This window comes from Somniosus microcephalus, chromosome 13 (genome assembly GCF_052327205.1).
Source record: "Somniosus microcephalus isolate GS21.2 chromosome 13, FLI_Smic_1.0, whole genome shotgun sequence".
Lineage (NCBI taxonomy): Eukaryota > Metazoa > Chordata > Chondrichthyes > Squaliformes > Somniosidae > Somniosus > Somniosus microcephalus.
This window is the reverse complement of record NC_140999.1, coordinates 145386166-145404055: the sequence shown is the minus strand read 5'-3', so window position 1 is coordinate 145404055 and position 17890 is coordinate 145386166.

Below are 17890 nucleotides of genomic sequence, written 5' to 3'. Positions count from 1 at the left end.
CCACCACAGAAAGCGGTGGAGGCCAGTTCATTAAATATATTCAAGAAGGAGTTGGATATATTTCTTAAGGGTAAAGGGATCAAGGGGTATGGGGAGAAAGCAGGGACCGGGTACTGAATTTGAATGATCAGCCATGATCGCATTGAATGGTGGAGCAGGCTCAAGGGGCCGAATGGCCTACTCCTGCTCCTATCTTCTATGTTTCTATGTCTTCCCATTGCTGTGAATAGGTGATAGCTGCAAAAGTGGTATGAAAGCTACCATTTCACAGCTGTTCACTTTCCAATGTCAGAAGCTTGCGCCTTCAGGACTTGGAAGACACTTTTGAGCTGTATGCAGTTTGGAAGTGTTTGGAGTAAACACTCTATCCACTGTCACCTCCTTGGAGCAAGCTGTCTCGCCATTGACAGATCGCTTCTGTCATCGCAACTTCAGCTGCCATCTATTCCAGCAACATCAGTGCCCTTGAAAAAATCTCACCTTGGTCCTCTGAATCCCTCCACGATCAGCCCCAACACCAACATCACCAACAACAACAATACCAACCTTCTCCGCAATCACCTGATGCTGCACAGGACACAGGGCATCAGCACCCGACAACATTAAAAAAAAAATTTTATTCATTGATGGGATGTGGGCGTCGCTGGCTGGCTAGGCCTGCATTTAGTGCCCATCCCTAATTGCTCTTGAGAAGATGGTGGTGAGCCGCCTTCTTGAACCGCTGCAGTCCATATGGTGTAGGTACACCCACAATGCTGTTAGGAAGGGAGTTCCAGGATTTTGGCCCAGCGACAGTGAAGGAACGGCGATACAGGTCCAAGTCAGGATGTCAGGATGGTGTGTGGCTTGGAGGGGAACTTGTAGGTGGTGATGTTCCCATGCGTCTGCTGCCCTTGTCCTTCTAAGTGGTAGAGTTCGCGGGTTTGGAAGGTGCTGTTGAAGGAGCTTTGGCGAGTTGCTGCAGTGCATCTTGTAGATGGTACACAGTGTAGCCACAGTGCGTCGGTGGTGGAGGGAGTGAATGTTGAAGGTGGTGGATGGAGTGCCAATCAAGCGGGCTGCTTTATCCTGAATGGTGTCGAGCTTCTTGAGTGTTGTTGGAGCTGCACTCATCCAGGCAAGTGGAGAGTATTCCATCACACTCCTGACTTGTGCCTTGTAGATGGTGGAAAGGCTTTGGGGAGTCAGGAGGTGAGACACTCGCCGCAGAATTCCCAGCCTCTGGCCTGCTCTTGTAGCCACAGTATTTATATGGCTGGTCCAGTTCAGTTTCTGATCAATGGTAACCCCCAGGATGTTGATAGTGGGGGATTCAGCGATGGTAATGCCATTGAATGTCAAGGGGAGATGGTTAGAGTCTCGCTTGTTGGAGATGGTCATTGCCTGGCACTTGTGTGGTGCGAATGTTACTTGCCACTTGTCAGCCCAAGTCTGAATGTTGTCCAGGTCTTGCTGCATATGGACATGGACTGCGTCAGTATCTGATGAGTCTCGTATGGTGCTGAACAGTGTGCAATCATCAGCGAACATCCCCACTTCTGACCTTATGATGGAGGGAAGGTCATTGATGAAACAGCTGAAGATGGTTGGGCCTAGGACACTGCCCTGAGGAACTCCTGCAGTGATGTCATGTGATTGAGATGAATGACCTCCAACAACCACAGCCAGATTTACTTCACTTGATGCTGTAAACCCTGGCTACCACATGATGCACCAGGTTGACACCACCCCACACCAACACCATAAAGCATCCCTACAATGTCCAAGCCATTCCTTTCACACTCATCACAATTGGGGGGTGGGGGGGGAATTATGTCTCAGCATTCACTGGAACTCACTAAGACACTTCCAAAGGTGAGCACAGATCTGTCCAATAAGGTAAAGTGTTGGAAATAAAAATGTCAATGTTTGACAACACATTAACAGAAAATTTACATAGACATTGCATAAAACACCCAAGTGCCTACCCTTATGTGTTGTTAGTTGGTATGATTGCACAAGGATTAGGGTAAGTGTGAGGGGTGGCTACTGAGATGGGGAAGTGATAATGTAGTTAGAGAGGGATGGATGGAGGTGCAAGGTAAGTTGGTGTGAGTATGGATGTGCAGGAGTAGGGTAGGGAAGGCAGAGTGATGGGGATGTGATGAGTGGCACAGCAGGATGAGGTTGAGTGTGGCTTTGCAGTAACATTTTGTGATCTACTGAGATCAATGAAAGGTTTGCGCCACTGCAGCCTGATCCTCCTGACCACATCCCTGCTTGGGCCCTCCTGTGCAATGTGCAACCAGGCTGCAATGGAGGTCTCATATGGAGGGAGTCATGCAGGAGCCTGGGTGCAGCCATGCAGTGCTTGTCAGTGTTTGCAGCACCCCACAGCACAACTGTCAAAATGAATGTGTCCGTGGACCCTTTAAGGGAACTGACTGATGACGTGTCATCAAATGACATCATCAGACCCACTTCCTTTTAATTGGCCGGTAAACCGCAGGGCGGGCTTAACAAGCCCAATCCGGGGAAAATCCTTTTCACAGAGCGGCTGGAACTGGGAGCAGGACCGGGACCCGCCAAGGACCTCTCCCGCCGCAATCCCGCCTCCGATGGCGAAATCGCAGCCTCAATCACTGAGGTTGACAATGGGGGTGGTGGGTGGTCACTGACTCACAAAGTCAATGACCCAGAACTTGCAGTCAGCGGTGAAGCAAAGGTGTTCACTGCTGGCCTCGAAGTAAGCTCCGCACAAAGATCTCGCGATCCCTGTGTCGAGAAGTTCCGGTTTTCCGACGCGTAATTCAAATCAATGTAGTATAGTGGGGATCCCCTAGTGCGAGCTCCTGTGACATCAACAAGCTGTCTAAACAGCCAATCAAAATGCAAAATTCTCATCGACCGTGAGCAGGAAGTGGATAAACTCTTAAAATTCTAACTTTTTAAAAATGTTAGAGAGCAAAACAAAGATTGGGGAAAAGGCAAACCTGAAATAAAGAGGAACAAACCTTAAAACAAATTTAAGTGAACTAATGTCCTTTAGGGAAGAAAATCCGGTAGTTTCATGGTCACCATTACTGACACTAGCTTTTTATTCCAGATTTATTTAATTAGCTGAATTTAAATTCCCCAGCTGCCATGGTGGGATTATGAACAGACGTCTCTGTGATCATTAGTGCACGTCTCTGGATTACTAGTCCAGTAACGTAACCACTATGCTACCGTTCCTGTTCACCGTCATCAGGACAGCAGATTCTGGGCCATGATATTTTGTGATCCCTGTCATTGTATCATCATGCAGCCTCACTGAGTGATTTTGGGCTGTCATGGGATGCAAGGTCCATTGAGCTAAGTCTAAGTTAGTTTCTTTTTTGCAGTGCTTTTTAAGGCATTTGTTGTTCTCTCTTTCCATTGGGCTATCAACAGGTTGATATCCCAGAGCATCAGGTTTACTTCTGGCATATGAAACGATCTTGTGTAATCTTGCCCAATTGATTTTAAAATTGAAGTAAATATGTAGCGCTATGCTAACTTACCAATTTCTCTATGGGAAAGGGTAGAACCATTTAAATCAAATATTCGTCCAAAACTGAAATACTGTAGGCCAGCCTTCCTATTGTCATTTTAAAGATGTTAAACACATTGGATAAATTGATCACTGCCTTTGTACTGGATAAGAGGAAACATAGAAACATAGAAGATAGGAGCAGGAGTAGGCCATTCGGCCCCTCGAGCCTGTTCCGCCATTTAATGAGATCATGGCTGATCATCCAAATTCTCTCCCAAGATCCAGATCACTTATTGGCCATTTCAATTGAAGACGATTACTCTCAGCTTGGTAACAGAATGCCTTTGGTTGACAATTGCAACAATTCAGTGTTTATGGTTGCGTGTCAAGTATTCAGGACAGTCCATCAGATGTGTAAATAGGGATGCAGTGCTTGACTTCTTTTGGATGAGGGAGTACCTTGATTGGAATATGTAAAAAGAGGAAGGAATATGTGGCATTAATTTCCACTGGTGGGGTGGGGGGTTTACGCCATTTCTTCAGGTGGCCGCAGATCTTCCTCCAAAGTTACGATGGATGATCAGTAGGGCTCCTGTGAAAATTATACCCCATGTTGCATAAGGGAATTATAACTTAAAGACTCTTGTTTGCCTTCTTTTAGTGTGTACTGGATTTGGTTATTTTAGTTTGACAGCAGCGTTAGGATACCAATGCTCTATTCTAATATACATCCCTTGCACCCTGGCCTTTGTATGTCAGGAGATTCTTGGAGTGAAATTGGCCTATAGCAATAACATGAAATGGGTTCATAGCGAATTGGCAACCTGTTTTATACAGCGCTTGATTTTCATTTTTATTCACTTGTATTGAATGGAAAAGAAAACCGAGTACGGTGTTAAACAGGGTGCTGATTCACTCGGAGCCCATTACACACCCTCTGTTTTTGATCGATTCAAATTATCACTTTGAACTTACAATTCAAACTCTTGGAGAGAGAAGTGTTCACTTTGTCATTGGAATCTTGCTTTATGGGAAATATCCATGGGATCTTATAATTTAGATAGGCCTCCCTGATAGGTGTCTGGAATGGGTTGGATCTCTTCCACTTAATGGGCTGGATTTTGTGAATGGAGATGAGTTGGAGGCAGGGCTGCTGCTTGTCATGTCATTGTCCCACCTCCATCCTCACCTGACCAACTAGAGGGATTTTCCCCTGATTGACCTTGTTAAGCCCAACCTGCGGGCTCAGCAGGCCAATTAGGGAGGAAGTCACTGACGGGGCACATCAACATCAGACGTGCTATCTGTCAAGACTTCTTGAAAGAAAAAATGTCAGCATTTGACAGCTCTGTGAAGCTGTCAAACACTGACATTCTTTGTAGTTTGATGAGGCTTTGTGTTCAGGACTCATCAAACCTTTCAACTTTGTTGATTTCACATGGCTGTTGGTTCAGAGGTTCCACAGCCAGTCTGTGAAATTGACAAGGAGGATGTCGGCTCTCCCAATCCAGCGTGGCTGAAGACTGTAGGAAGAAAACAAGGTAAGTGAACATTTTTTAAAACTTATCACTCACCTTCCATACTTACCACTCCACACTTGCACCCATCACTCACCTCTATATCTTACTTCTAGGTGCCTCCAACCGCCGCAGACCTCCTTCACGTCTCCTCCAACCCGGCGGGTTCTCCGAGGTCAGGAAGCCTTCACCTGTGAAGGTAAAATGGCATTAATCCTTTTTGTATGCCTGTTAACTACCTGTTAACAGGCAGTTAAAAGGATTAAATGCCTTTCTCGCCTCCAGGAGACGGGACCCGAAGCAGCACATCTTCCCGCCTCCTGGCAAAAGGGCACGGAGGTGGGACAGGGGCGGGTTTGCCATTAGCCCTCACTTTCTCCAAACTTACTGGCTGTCCCGCCTCCATACCCGCCTCCTCGGGGCTTGGAAAATCCAGCCCAATGATTCAGCTGTATGATATAGTAATTTCCTTGTATATCTCTTTCACCTCTCGTATTTATTGTTTATGACAATATGATGATAATATAAGCTACCAATCACTAACAAAATTATTTTAGTTGAAAAAATGAGGATAAGGCCTCAGGTACATAGCTCATCATCATTGACTTGATGATGGGAAAACAGTTCCCACTCCATTTCAAACTCTGGCATATTTCTAGCCTGACTTCCTTTACAGTCACACCAATTTAGTCTGTGCACAAGAATTGCTGGACCATTCATGTTTAGTAATTGTACCAGATGGAACTAGTGGGGAGTGAAAAACATTTATTAAGTATAAGCCGTCCTGATATAACAAAAAAAATGTTCATTGGGTACTGATATTATATATGTGCATGACATCATAAAATTCCTAATTTTGACTTGACCAACAGCTTTAACATTTTCTTGTTCTCACAAGATCTTGCTAAGACCATGCTTGGCTCTTCAGTTGCTGTCCAGAGCACTCCAAAAAGGCAGAATCCCAGGGGAGGAGAAGTAGAGGGAGTGAACAGAGGTGCAAGATGTCATCAAAAGCAAACCTAAGAAGGATGAAGATAGAGAAATTCCTTTCAGTCTAAAACCTTTTGAAGAGTCAAAATGAAAGGAATAGTTAACCAGTGTGGGCTTCATTTGGCATCCAGAGCAGCCCAAAGCTCTGACCATGCAGGCAGCAGCCAAATCAGGCACGGAGTAGGTTGTCATCGACCAAAAGCAGAAGAACTTTTGACTTGGAACCTTCAGCTATTTGGAATGGAATAAATGACCCTCTAACATGTAAAACAATGGAATATTTTTCATCGAGCACCAAGGCCATGCTAATTGTAACACATTGAATGGCTTAAAGCCGGTGTGCCACTGAATTTAATGTAGTACAATAGCACAAGTATGGACATGACAGAAGCACTGTAAATAGAATTTGCACTAAACCGAGAATGCTTAGAGTTCAAATGTAGCCTCTGCTTGTACAGTGTCATTTCCAGTACTTGGCTGTCTCAATTCACATTTTTATTTTACTGTAGATAATTAAGAACATGTTGCTGACGATAGTCTCCCATAAGCATCTACTTAAGACATCAACTTTCCCAAGCCTGTCTAGTACAAAAAGTCTGAATCAAAGCCTCTGGTTTTGGCACCGTGCCTAAATAAATCATCCGAGTCTTTATCACTCTGCACAAACACATGCCTTTGTTCATAGACTCTTCTTCCCCAGAATGTCTGCGGCTTAATTAATCCACTGCAAACATTTGAGTCAACTACATTACAGTTGATTGCTGTAAAGTTAAAAAAAATCCTTACCACAAAATGTTATCCATTTAGCTGGAATATTAAAGAAATGCTCTGTTCTTTAGAAATGCTGGCAGCCTATTTGGAGAAATGATGGAAGGACTTCTGAAGATAATTCCTTTGGTTAAAAGTGTAAATGTAACTTCTGTAAGAAAACCAAAGTGACAAACAGAAACTATTTAACTTGCGTATTGGCCTAAAAAATTGAATCTACAGTATTTAATAGATTAGTGTTATTTATGTAACTGTCCAGATTTGCAGGGCTGTAATGTAAAGGAATGTAATTCCCATATTCTGTTTTAGGATGCTACTAACCACTGCTGTAGCAGAGGTCTGGTTATATCCATCGTCTTGCTACTGTTTATTGCAATATCCCTCCAAATAATGGTGACAATGATGCAACCATTCACAAATGTTACATTGAAATCCTACTGTACAAAATATTTTACATAAATAGGTATAAAGGGATGAACAAGTAGACAAAATGAACACCAGAATTATAGTTCAACTTTTGTAATTGTAATTTTCAACTAAATTTGATCTTGAATATTTGAGCTAAGAAGCCAGTATTTAAGCAGGGGGGAATGGGGCACATAGGGCATCAATTTTATCGAGTACGGTAGCATATTGGTTATGTTACTGGACTAGTAATCCAAAGGCCTGGACTAATGATCCGGAGACATGAGTTCAAATCCCACCATGACCGCTGGGGAATTTAAATTCAATTAAACTAAATCTGGAATAAAAAATGCTGATATCAGTAATGGTGAGAAGTCAGTGACCATGAAACTGCTGGATTGTTGTAAAAGCCCATCTGGTTCACTAATCCACTTCAAGGAAGGAAATCTGCCACCCTTACCCGGTCTGGCCTATATGTGACGCCACAGCAATGTGGTTGACTCTTAACTGCACTCTGAAATGGCCTAGCAAGCCACTCAGTTGTATTCATAGTTTCACAATGAAATGATGGGGTTGCATTTCCATGGAAGTTCTCCCGATCATCCACCATAACTTCAGTAGAAGACCCAAGGAAACCTCAGAGAAAGTTTCACTGATCTTCCCACGAAAAGTCAACCCCAGTGTGTTTTGGTGCAATTCCATCCGCCCATCTATATATAGACTTTTATGTTTAAGTAAAATACTTCCAGATGGCGTGAATGAGTATATATTTTTGCAAAACAATTTTATTTTCTTTCTTCACCAATGTTCTCTCATCTTATCCGCTTAAATACGTTGACTTGTTGCTGGGGTTTAGTTCTGAGGGAACCAGGTGCCCTCCAATATCTCACACATGAGGCCATTATTCATGTGTGAGTCTTGAATTTTGTTGGACTATTTGACGGAGGAGCATCACAACTAAGCCCAATCCTATCCTTACCCAACATCCATCCACACGTCATCAGAAGCAGCAATTTGGCTGAATTTACCCCCCAACACAAGAGCCCTCCTGAGAAAATTATAATACGCCTATTGCTGCTGAAACTAAGATTCGTTAACTCAGCACAGACGGAGAGTCAAACTTGCGACTTTCTTTCTCTGTAGGGGTTCAGCTACACACTGGTTAAATTCAGCTGTCAGGGAGATAATTTTCTTGATGAAGTCAGCAGTCACATTCTATGATGTGCACCTGAATTGGATACAAAGGGTAATTCTGCAGCCCCACACTCCCAGCGGGGAATTGTGCTTGCAGGGTGTGCTGGTTGGAGATAGGTGTGGAGATGCCGGTGTTGGACTGGGGTGGACAAATGTAAGAAATCACACACCAGGTTATAGTCCAACAGCTTTATTTGAAATCACAAGCTTTCGGAGCACTGCTCCTTCGTCAGGTGAAGTGGAGAGATGCATAAAAACACAGCTTATATAATCAGAGAATAATGTCAGATGTTTACAGGTAATCTTTCTAACTGCCATTTATCACACCTCGGCAGAGAGATAATCACAGCAATCAAAGGTGTAAATGGTGTCCAAACAGGTCAGTCAGGAAAACATTACATCAAAGAATAATGAGGTGGGCAAATTGTAGCCCTGATTCTCCAACACATACTTCCCGAGAGCAGGACTTCCTGTGGGGAGTGCAGGATTGCAAAATTACCCATATAGTTCTTTGAAGTTCAAAAAAGACTTTCAATCCAGTTTCATAGACAAATGTGAACTTCAGGTATAATTTCAGGGATATAATAGGATTCAGATAAGTGCTGTACGTAAAACTTCAGGATTAGTGAAGGGGAGATCAGTTTGCTACACTCACAGAAGTCACATAACTACTGCTTGTTAGTATCAGATGATTGTGCATGATTAAGTGTGCAAGACACCCCTGTGTGAATGAGAAAAAAGCTGATAGATATGATCTTTTTCATCATGTATTAGTAATTGGTAGGTACTGTATTGATTTCTTTGTGGGTTCAATGACGAGACATTTATGAAAGAGAATGGCCTAGAAATTCGGTAGGCTTAGCGCCGCATTTGAGGCGCTAGAGGGCCTAGCGCCGGAGTTATGGCCAGTTGAGAAATTCCCTGGGGCCCTAAATCGGCGTTGCACCGGTAGCGCTGCGCCGGCACCGATGACGTCATCGGTGTGCGCAGCGTCCCGGTTGCCGTGGTAACCCGGCCCCAAGCCGAAATTCAGTTGCGCCCGCCTCGCCCGTGGCAGGCGCAACTAAGACTCTGGCAACAGAGTCTTCCCCCAGTGTGCGCCGGCGCATAAAGGTGGAGCGGCGGCCGGCCGCGTTCCCGGCGGCCGCCTGCCCGCACCTCCCTTCCCGGACTCCTGCATTCCCCCCCCGCGGCCCTGATCAGTGTCTCATGCGAGCCCGGCACTTCCCCGAGGTGCCGGGCTCAGATGTCGGGTCAATCCGCCGGACAGTTGTCGGCTGCAGGCAGCTCCTCCTTAACAGGAGGAGGAGGCCTGCAGTTCCCCCGCCTGGCACACCGCATCGGGTGCCGCAGCGGGGGATTAGCGCCGGGAAACCCAAGTTCACGCCCGTTTTGAGGCGCTAAAGGAGGGGTTTAGCGCCCGCCGCCCCCGAATTTTCGTCGCGCGCTGCCGCATTACCGCTGGCGCAAACTTTCTGGCGCTACAGCCCTGGCAAGACCAGAACCCAATTTCTAGGCCAATGTCTTTTAATCTAAAGTCTGTTCAACTCTTTATACAGCTTTACAGGAGACACGATGCTTGTGATGCATCTAGAACGAAACTGAAACTAAACTAACTGCCTTGCTTCTCTCGTCATTGAACCCACAAAGAAATCAATACATGCAAACATGCTATTAAGGCATCATAATCGAACAGGCAAATACCATCTCTATTTGCTGATATCATTACAGGTACAACTGGCTGTAACAAATTTGAAAGAATGAACTGCTGTTGTCAATGTTAAAGAGGGGTGATTCATGGGCTGGCTTACTGAGGACCAATAATGTATTGGGATTATGGACCAAAAGTACCTTTAAGGAATAAAGGGTTTCACATCTTCAGAGACACCACTTTTTCTTTCTCATCTTTCTGTGCTAAATTGATGACTTGTTAACAAAACGCACTGAATATTCTAGAACATGATGAGAAAAGTGCAGAATAATCAGTTGCTGCACCACGTGTGGCATAAGGGTAGATCATGAGTGCAAGGTCTTCTCGTGATGTGACCAAGGGCTCTCATTATGTACAGCTCAGTGGTACTGAATTTAAACAGGACTTCTCTGTCTGTATTTTTTACATGGGATATGGTGCTGTTTTAGTCTGAATGTAATATACGTATAAAAAGACAAACCAAACTATTTGGGGTGTAAAATGAAGGGATGTTGGGGTGTTATGCTCTTTCCTCATGAATCACAATGAAAATGGGAATGTATGAGCATCTTTGCTGGCCTCTTGTTGCTTGTCAGTGGGAGTGCCCACAGGACAGTGTTTTAACATTGGACATGCCTACTCACAGTGCACGCAGAAGGAATCAAACATGATTTCTGAATGTGATGCAGGACTGAAAGACAACTGCGGTCCTTAAGGAGATTGAAATCCAATGAGTCTTCAACCAGTTTTTTAAAATATTGTTTGGACCCTAGTCTCTGAGTCAATTACTTCACTCTCCATCTTACTGAAGAATTCTATCATATTATAATTGCTCCTCCCCAAGGGGCCTCGCACAACAAGATTGCTAATTAATCCTTTCTCTTTACATAATACCCAGTCTAAGATGGCCTGATCTCTAGTTGGTTCCTCGACATATTGGTCCAGGAAACCATCCCCGTATACTGACCTATGGCCTTGGATAGATAGCTCTTCTGCCTGGCTGGCACTCTACACCTACCACCAAAAAGTCTGGACTGCAGATGTCTGCGGCTCCTTTTCCTGTCATGGCACATCACCCACCTACTCCCATCTGAAAATATAGGAAATAAGAAAAAAGAAACAAAACAATAATGAGGGAAGTAGAAAAGAGAGAGGAACGCAACAACAACAACTTGTATTTATATAGGGGGGAAAAATTCAGTTGTTTGCGCCTCCCGTTAGTGCCTTAAGAGGCAGATCGTGACGTCAGTCAAGTGCGCACCGGCCCAGTAGCACCCCGGACCGGATATTGAGTGGCGCCCCCTGCCGTACCGCCTGCCGCTAGCAACGACAGGTTGAGGGGAGCGTTTTGCAGTCAGAAAGGGACTGGGGGAGCGCTATTTAAAGGTGACCGCTTCCTGCCTTTTTTGGTTGGTGACATTTTTACACCACGCATTCTGAGAGAGAGAGAGAGAGACTTCTGGAGAGATTCAACGCTGTGTGAAGGAGTTTTGGGTACTGAGCAGCACTATGCAGGTTCATTTTGATTTGCCCTTACTTGCTTCGCCAGCGCTCTGAGGTAGCACCTCGCTCCTCGGCCTTTGCGCCTTAAGACAGGGGCGATACTGAATTTTTCCCCCATAGTGTCTTTAACATAGTAAAACGTCCCAAGTCACTGCAGAGGAGTATTTTAAGACAAAAAAATTTGACACTGAGCCACATAAGGATAAATTAGGGCAGGTGCCCAAAAGCTTGGTCAAAGAGGTAGGTTTTAAGGAGCGTCTTAAAGGAGGAAAGAGAGGTAGTGAGGCGGGAGGTTTAGGCAGGGAATTCCAGCACTTAGGGCCTAGGCAACAGAAGGCACGGCCACCAAATGTTGAGTGATTATAATCAGGGATGCTCAAGAGGGCAGAATTAGAGGAGCGCAGATATCTCGGGGGGTTGTGGGGCTGAAGGAGATTACAGAGATAGGGAGGGGCGAGGCTGTGGAGGGATTTGAAAAGAAGGATGAGAATTTTGAAATCGATGCATTGCTTTACCGGGAGCCAATGTAGGTCAGCGAACACAGGGGAAATGGATGAACAGGACTTGGTGCGAGTTAGGACATGGACAGCCGAGTTTTGGATGACTTCAAGTTTACGTAGGGTGGAATGTGGGAGGCCAGCCAGGAGAGCATTGGAATAGTCAAGCCTAGAGGTAACAAAGGCATGGATGAGGGTTTCAGCACTGGATGAGGTGAGGCAAGGGTGGAGACGGCAATGTTACGGAGGTGGAAGTAGGCGGTCTTTGTAATGCTGCGGATATGTGTTCCGAAGCTCATTTCAGAGTTAACCAAGGTTGCGAACAGTGCAGCTCAGCCTCAGGCAGATGTTGGGGAGAGGAATGGAGTCAGTGGCTAGGGAACGGAGTTTGTAGCGGGGACTGAAAACAACGGCTTTGGTCTTCCCAATATTTAATTGGGGAAAATTTTTGCTCATCCAGAACTGGATGTCGGACAAGTAGTCTGACAATTTAGACACCGTGGCGGGGTCGAGAGAAGAGGAAGTGAGGTAGAGCTGGGTATCGTCAGCGTACATGTGGAAATTGATGCTGTGTTTTCGGATGATGTTGCCATGGGGCAACATGTAGATGAGAAATAGGAGGGGGCCAAGGATAGATCCTTGGGGGACACCAGAAGTAACGATGCGGGAGTGGGAAGAGAAACCGTTGCAGATGATTCTCTGGTTACGATTAGATAGATAAGAATGGAACCAGGCGAATGCTGTCCCACCCAGCTGGACGACGGTGGAGAGGCATTGGAGAAGGATGGAGTGGTCAGCCATGTCAAAGGCTGCAGACAAGTCAAGAGGATGAGGAGGGATAGCTTACCTTTGTCACAGTCACAAAGGATGTCATTTGGTACTGTGGCAAGGGCAGAAACTTGATTGGAGGAATTCAAACAGGGAAAGCAGGGAAGAGAAAAGCAGAAGGGAAGAAAAAGTAAGTGGAAAGCAGAAGAAGAGATGTAGAAGAGAGAGTCAGAGAGAGAAGCAGTAACATGAGCACTACAGGGACAGGTAAGAGATCCATATACTCCAACTTACCATGTGCAAATCCCTGGGAGATCCACTGACATGAATCAGTCATTCATGAAAGAAAGACTTATGAAATAATACTGAGCGGCCTGCGGGTGGCGCTGTCCAGGGAGAGTATAAATACTCGGGCACAGGCCCAGCTTGCGCAGGACATTCTTAACAGGAACTAGTGAAGGACACAACTAGACCTCCATGTTGTAAAACAGTTGATTAAAGCTTTGTTTAACACTTAGACCAAGTGCCTAGTAGTTTTCTTACGTCAATTTAATCAACTGTTTTACTTGTGGTGATTCCCCGTTGGGAAGGATAACTTTTCAGTTCGCTTGACATGAAGGAGGGACCCCAATCAGAGTGGATGAAATTGGTCATACCACAAAGGGAAAAGACCTGATCGAGGCATTTGATCACTGTGATCGGGGTCCCCCCTTCTATGAATCTCGGTTCTCTTCGTCGGGCCCTCGGCATGTTTGCCTATTATGCAAAGTGGATACCCCACTTTTCTGACAAGATCCAGCCCCTGCTTCACGCGAAGTCATTTCCATTGGAGGCAATGGCTATTGCAGCTTTCGACCTCCTCAAGCAACAACTGGAAAAAGCCACACTTCATTCCATTGATGAAAATCTCCCTTTTGTGGTCGAGTGCAATGCATCGGAGGTGGCGATCTTGGCTACCTTGAATCAAGGTGGTTGGCCCGTTGCATTGCTGACCAGAACTTTGCAGGGTAGCGAGCTCCATTATCTATCCTCCTGTCGAGAAGGAGGCTACGGCTATCATCGAAGCAGTACGTAAATGGAGTCATTTTTTCATCATCGCCATTTCACGCTTATAACCGATCAGTGCTCCGTGGCTTTTATGCTGGATAACTGGAAATGCACTAAGGTCAAGAATAACAAGATACAGCTTTGGAGAATGGAATTGGCCGCCTTTGGCTACACCATACATTATCGACCCAGCAAAGATAATGTGGCCCCGGATAACCTCACGCATGCATTCTGCTCTTCCATGTCAACTTCGACTCTTGCGGATCTTCATACTGACTTATGCCATCCTGGCGTTACCCGTATGTTACACTTTGTGCAATCTAAAAATCTCCCATTTTCTACGGCAGACGTGAAAAGAACATGCTACACTTGTAGAATTTGCGCGGAATTAAAACCGCAATTCTTCCATCCGTCGGATGGCTCGCTCATACACGCTACAAAGCCTATGCAGCGGCTCAGCATTGACTTTAAAGGGCCACTGCCTTCTTCAACGCGAAACACCTACTTGTTTACTATGGTGGACGAATATTCACGCTTTCCCTTTGCTTTCCCCTGTCACAATATGCTTACTTCCTCAGGTCGATCAAGGCGACCCGGGCTCTGCCAGTCCGCCGGTATGAACCAAGCAACCCAGGGACCAAGACACGGTCCGAGGAGATGTGTCTTCCAGCCACAAATGGAGATCCAAACGACTGCGGCTATTCGTAGTCCAATTAATCCGATAGAAGGAAGTCGCCGGACTACCAATCCTTCAGGCGGGAAGAATGGCATGAATCAGTCATTCATGAAAGAAAGACTTATGAAATAATACTGAGTAGCCTGCAGGTGGCGTTGTCCAGGGAGAGTATAAATACTCGGGCACGGGCCCAGCTTGCGCAGGACATTCTTAACAGGATCTAGTGAAGGACACAACTAGACCTCCATGTTGTAAAACAGTTGATTAAAGCTTTGTTTAACGCTTAGACCAAGTGCCTAGTAGTTTTCTTATGTCATCTACTACTGAGGGTGAATTTCCACAGGGATTCTCCTGCTTATCCGCCCTAACGGTGTTTATACCATTTTTCCAGGATTTCTGTTGCTCTTCTGGCGAAGTTACAGTGGGCACAAATTTTCAGATCCTCTCTGACCACAGCGGGCGGGGGGGCGGGGGGGTGGTGGCGCAGAGGACTGGAGGACAGCTAACGTAGTACCATTGTTCAAGAAGGGTAGTAGGGATAAACCAGGGAATTACAGGCCAGTGAGACTAACATCAGTGGTAGGGAAATTATTGGAAAAAATTCTGAGGGACAGAATTAGTCTCCACTTGGAGAGGCAAGGATTAATCAAGGATAGTCAGCATGGCTTTGTCAGGAGGAGATCATGTCTCACCAATTTGATTGAATTTTTCGAGGGGGTGACTAGGTGCGTGGATGAGGGTAGTGCAGTTGATGTAGTCTACATGGACTTCAGTAAGGCTTTTGACAAAGTCCCGCATGGGAGACTGGTCAAGAAGGTAAGAGCCCATGGGATCCAGGGCAATTTGGCACATTGGATCCAAAATTGGCTTAGTGGCAGAAGGCAGAGGGTGATGGTCAAAGGTTGTTTTTGTGACTGGAAGCCTGTGTCCAGTGGTGTACCCTCAGGGATCGGTGCTGGGTCCTTTGCTGTTTGTAGTGTACATTAATGATTTAGATATGAATGTAGGAGGTATTGTCAGTAAGTTTGCAGATGACACAAAAATTGGGGGAGTGGTAAATAGCGAGGAGGGAAGCCTTAGGCTACAGCACAATATAGATGGGTTGGTCAGATGGGCAGAACAGTGGCAAATGGAATTTAACCCTGAAAAGTGTGAGGTGATGCATTTTGGGAGGACTAACAAGACAAGGGAATACACAATGAATGATAGGACCCTAGGAAGGACAGAGGATCAGAGGGACCTTGGTGTGCATGTACATAGATCCCTGAAGGCAGCAGGACAGGTAGATAAGGTGGTTAAAAAGGCATATGGGATACTTGCCTTCATTAGCTGAAGCATAGAATATAAGAGCAGGGAAGTTATGATGGAGCTGTACAAAACGCTAGTTAGGCCACAGCTGGAATACTGTGTGCAGTTCTGGTCGCCATACTATAGGAAGGATGTGATTGCATTGGAGAGGGTGCAGAGGAGATTCACCAGGATGTTACCTGGGCTGGAGCGCTTCAGCTATGAAGAGAGACTGGACAGGCTGAGGTTGTTTTCCTTAGAGCAGAGAAGGCTGAGGGGGGACCTGATTGAGGTGATGCTTTGGCAACATAAGATGTACCTTGTCATGCCAATAAAGCGATTTGAATTGAATTGAATTGAATAGTAGAGGGATCAATAACCAGGGGGCATAGTTTCAAGGTAAGGGGCAGGAGGTTTAGAGGGGATTTGAGGAAAAACGTTTTCACCCAGAGGGTGGTTGGAATCTGGAGCTCACTGCCTGAAAGCGTGGTAGAAGCAGGAACCCTCACAACATTCAAGAGGCATTTAGGTGAGCACTTGAAACGCCATAGCATACAAGGCTATGGACCAAGTGCTGGAAAATGGGATTAGAATGGATAGGGCTTGATGGCCGGTGAGGACATGATGGGCTGAAGGGCCTCTTTCTGTGCTGTATAACTCTATGAGGGAGAAATTCGGTATCGCCCCATTTGGGGCGCAATTCTCGGCCGGACGCAAAGTGGCGCAAATTATTGGCACCTACTGCGAAATTGGTCTGTCTCGCCCCTGGAGCTGATTGCAACGCTAAATCAGGCACTGCACGACTCTCTTAAGGCGCTAAGCTGGAGGAGCGAGGCACTAACTCAGAGGGCGGGCGCAGCGCAGGTGCTGTCAGTTAGCGATTGCACACAGACACACTGGCGCCGGTCAGCTCTTAAAGGGGAGGGTGGATCTTGATTTGTAGCCACACCCTGCGCATCGGAGCCCTGAATCTCGGCCTGGACAGACCTGTTGCCAAATCCTGCAGCCAAGGACCATGGAGAGGGCCAGGGAGCGAGCGCAGCGTTTCAGCGAGGGGGCTTTGGAGGCTCTGGTTGGCGCGGTGGAGCGCAGGCGATCTCTCCTGTACCCGGAGAGTGGCAGGAGGCCTCTGCCCAGCGAGTACCGAAAAGCTTGGAGGGAGGTGGCTCACAGAGTGACCTCCAGCAGCATGGTGCCAAGGACCCCTGTGCAATGCAGGAAGAAATTCAACGACCTCACTCGGGTCGTCAGGGTGAGTGCCTTTTTCAGAAACCTCTTCATCTCTCCATCTCGACCTCGCTTTATGGCCAAAGGGTCTTGAAAGCCCCAATGCCCAGCACTCCTCCAACACCTTTGGCCCTTTCAGGAAACTCACATGCACATTCAGCACTTTGCACACAGTAAGGGCTATTCCATCATGGGAGGCATTTCAGCCAAGATCATGGCTGCATCTTTATTCAGAGCCCGTCCTTTTTCTTGCAGGGCAAGCTGGCACACAATAGGAGACAGCAGCACAGACCGGGGGAGGCCGGTCTCACCTTCAAGCCCTGACCGATCTGGAGCAGCGAGTCCACTGGATTGTGGCAAGCCGGATGCTTGGCCCCATCGCCACTGGAGACGCCGACCCCGTTCTGGCCAGCAATGGTAAGGTCATCACCTTTTTGACCTCTCTCCTTCCACTTGTTCCTCACAACAACATCCTTTGACACTCTCGATCCAAATCAGTACATCGCTGCACTCATTCCTCCCATGCTGCCACCCTGTCCTCACGCTAAAGCCACTCTTGTACCTCGCTGCTTTCAGATGCTGATTCACCTGGTGAGGAGGCGGGCCCTCAAGCTGCCACTGGGAGTGAATCTGAAGGCGAGGAGGAAGAGGAAGCCAGACCATCAGTGCAACCCTCTGCCGAGTCAACCCATGGCCATACTGGGGACACACCTTCCCTGGAGTGGAGCGGGGGGTAATGGTCTGATGAGGGTGAAGCTCCAGGACCCAGCGGGCTGCAGCAACGTGAGGGGGGTAGGGAAGCTCGCTTCTCCCCGGAGGGAGAGTATG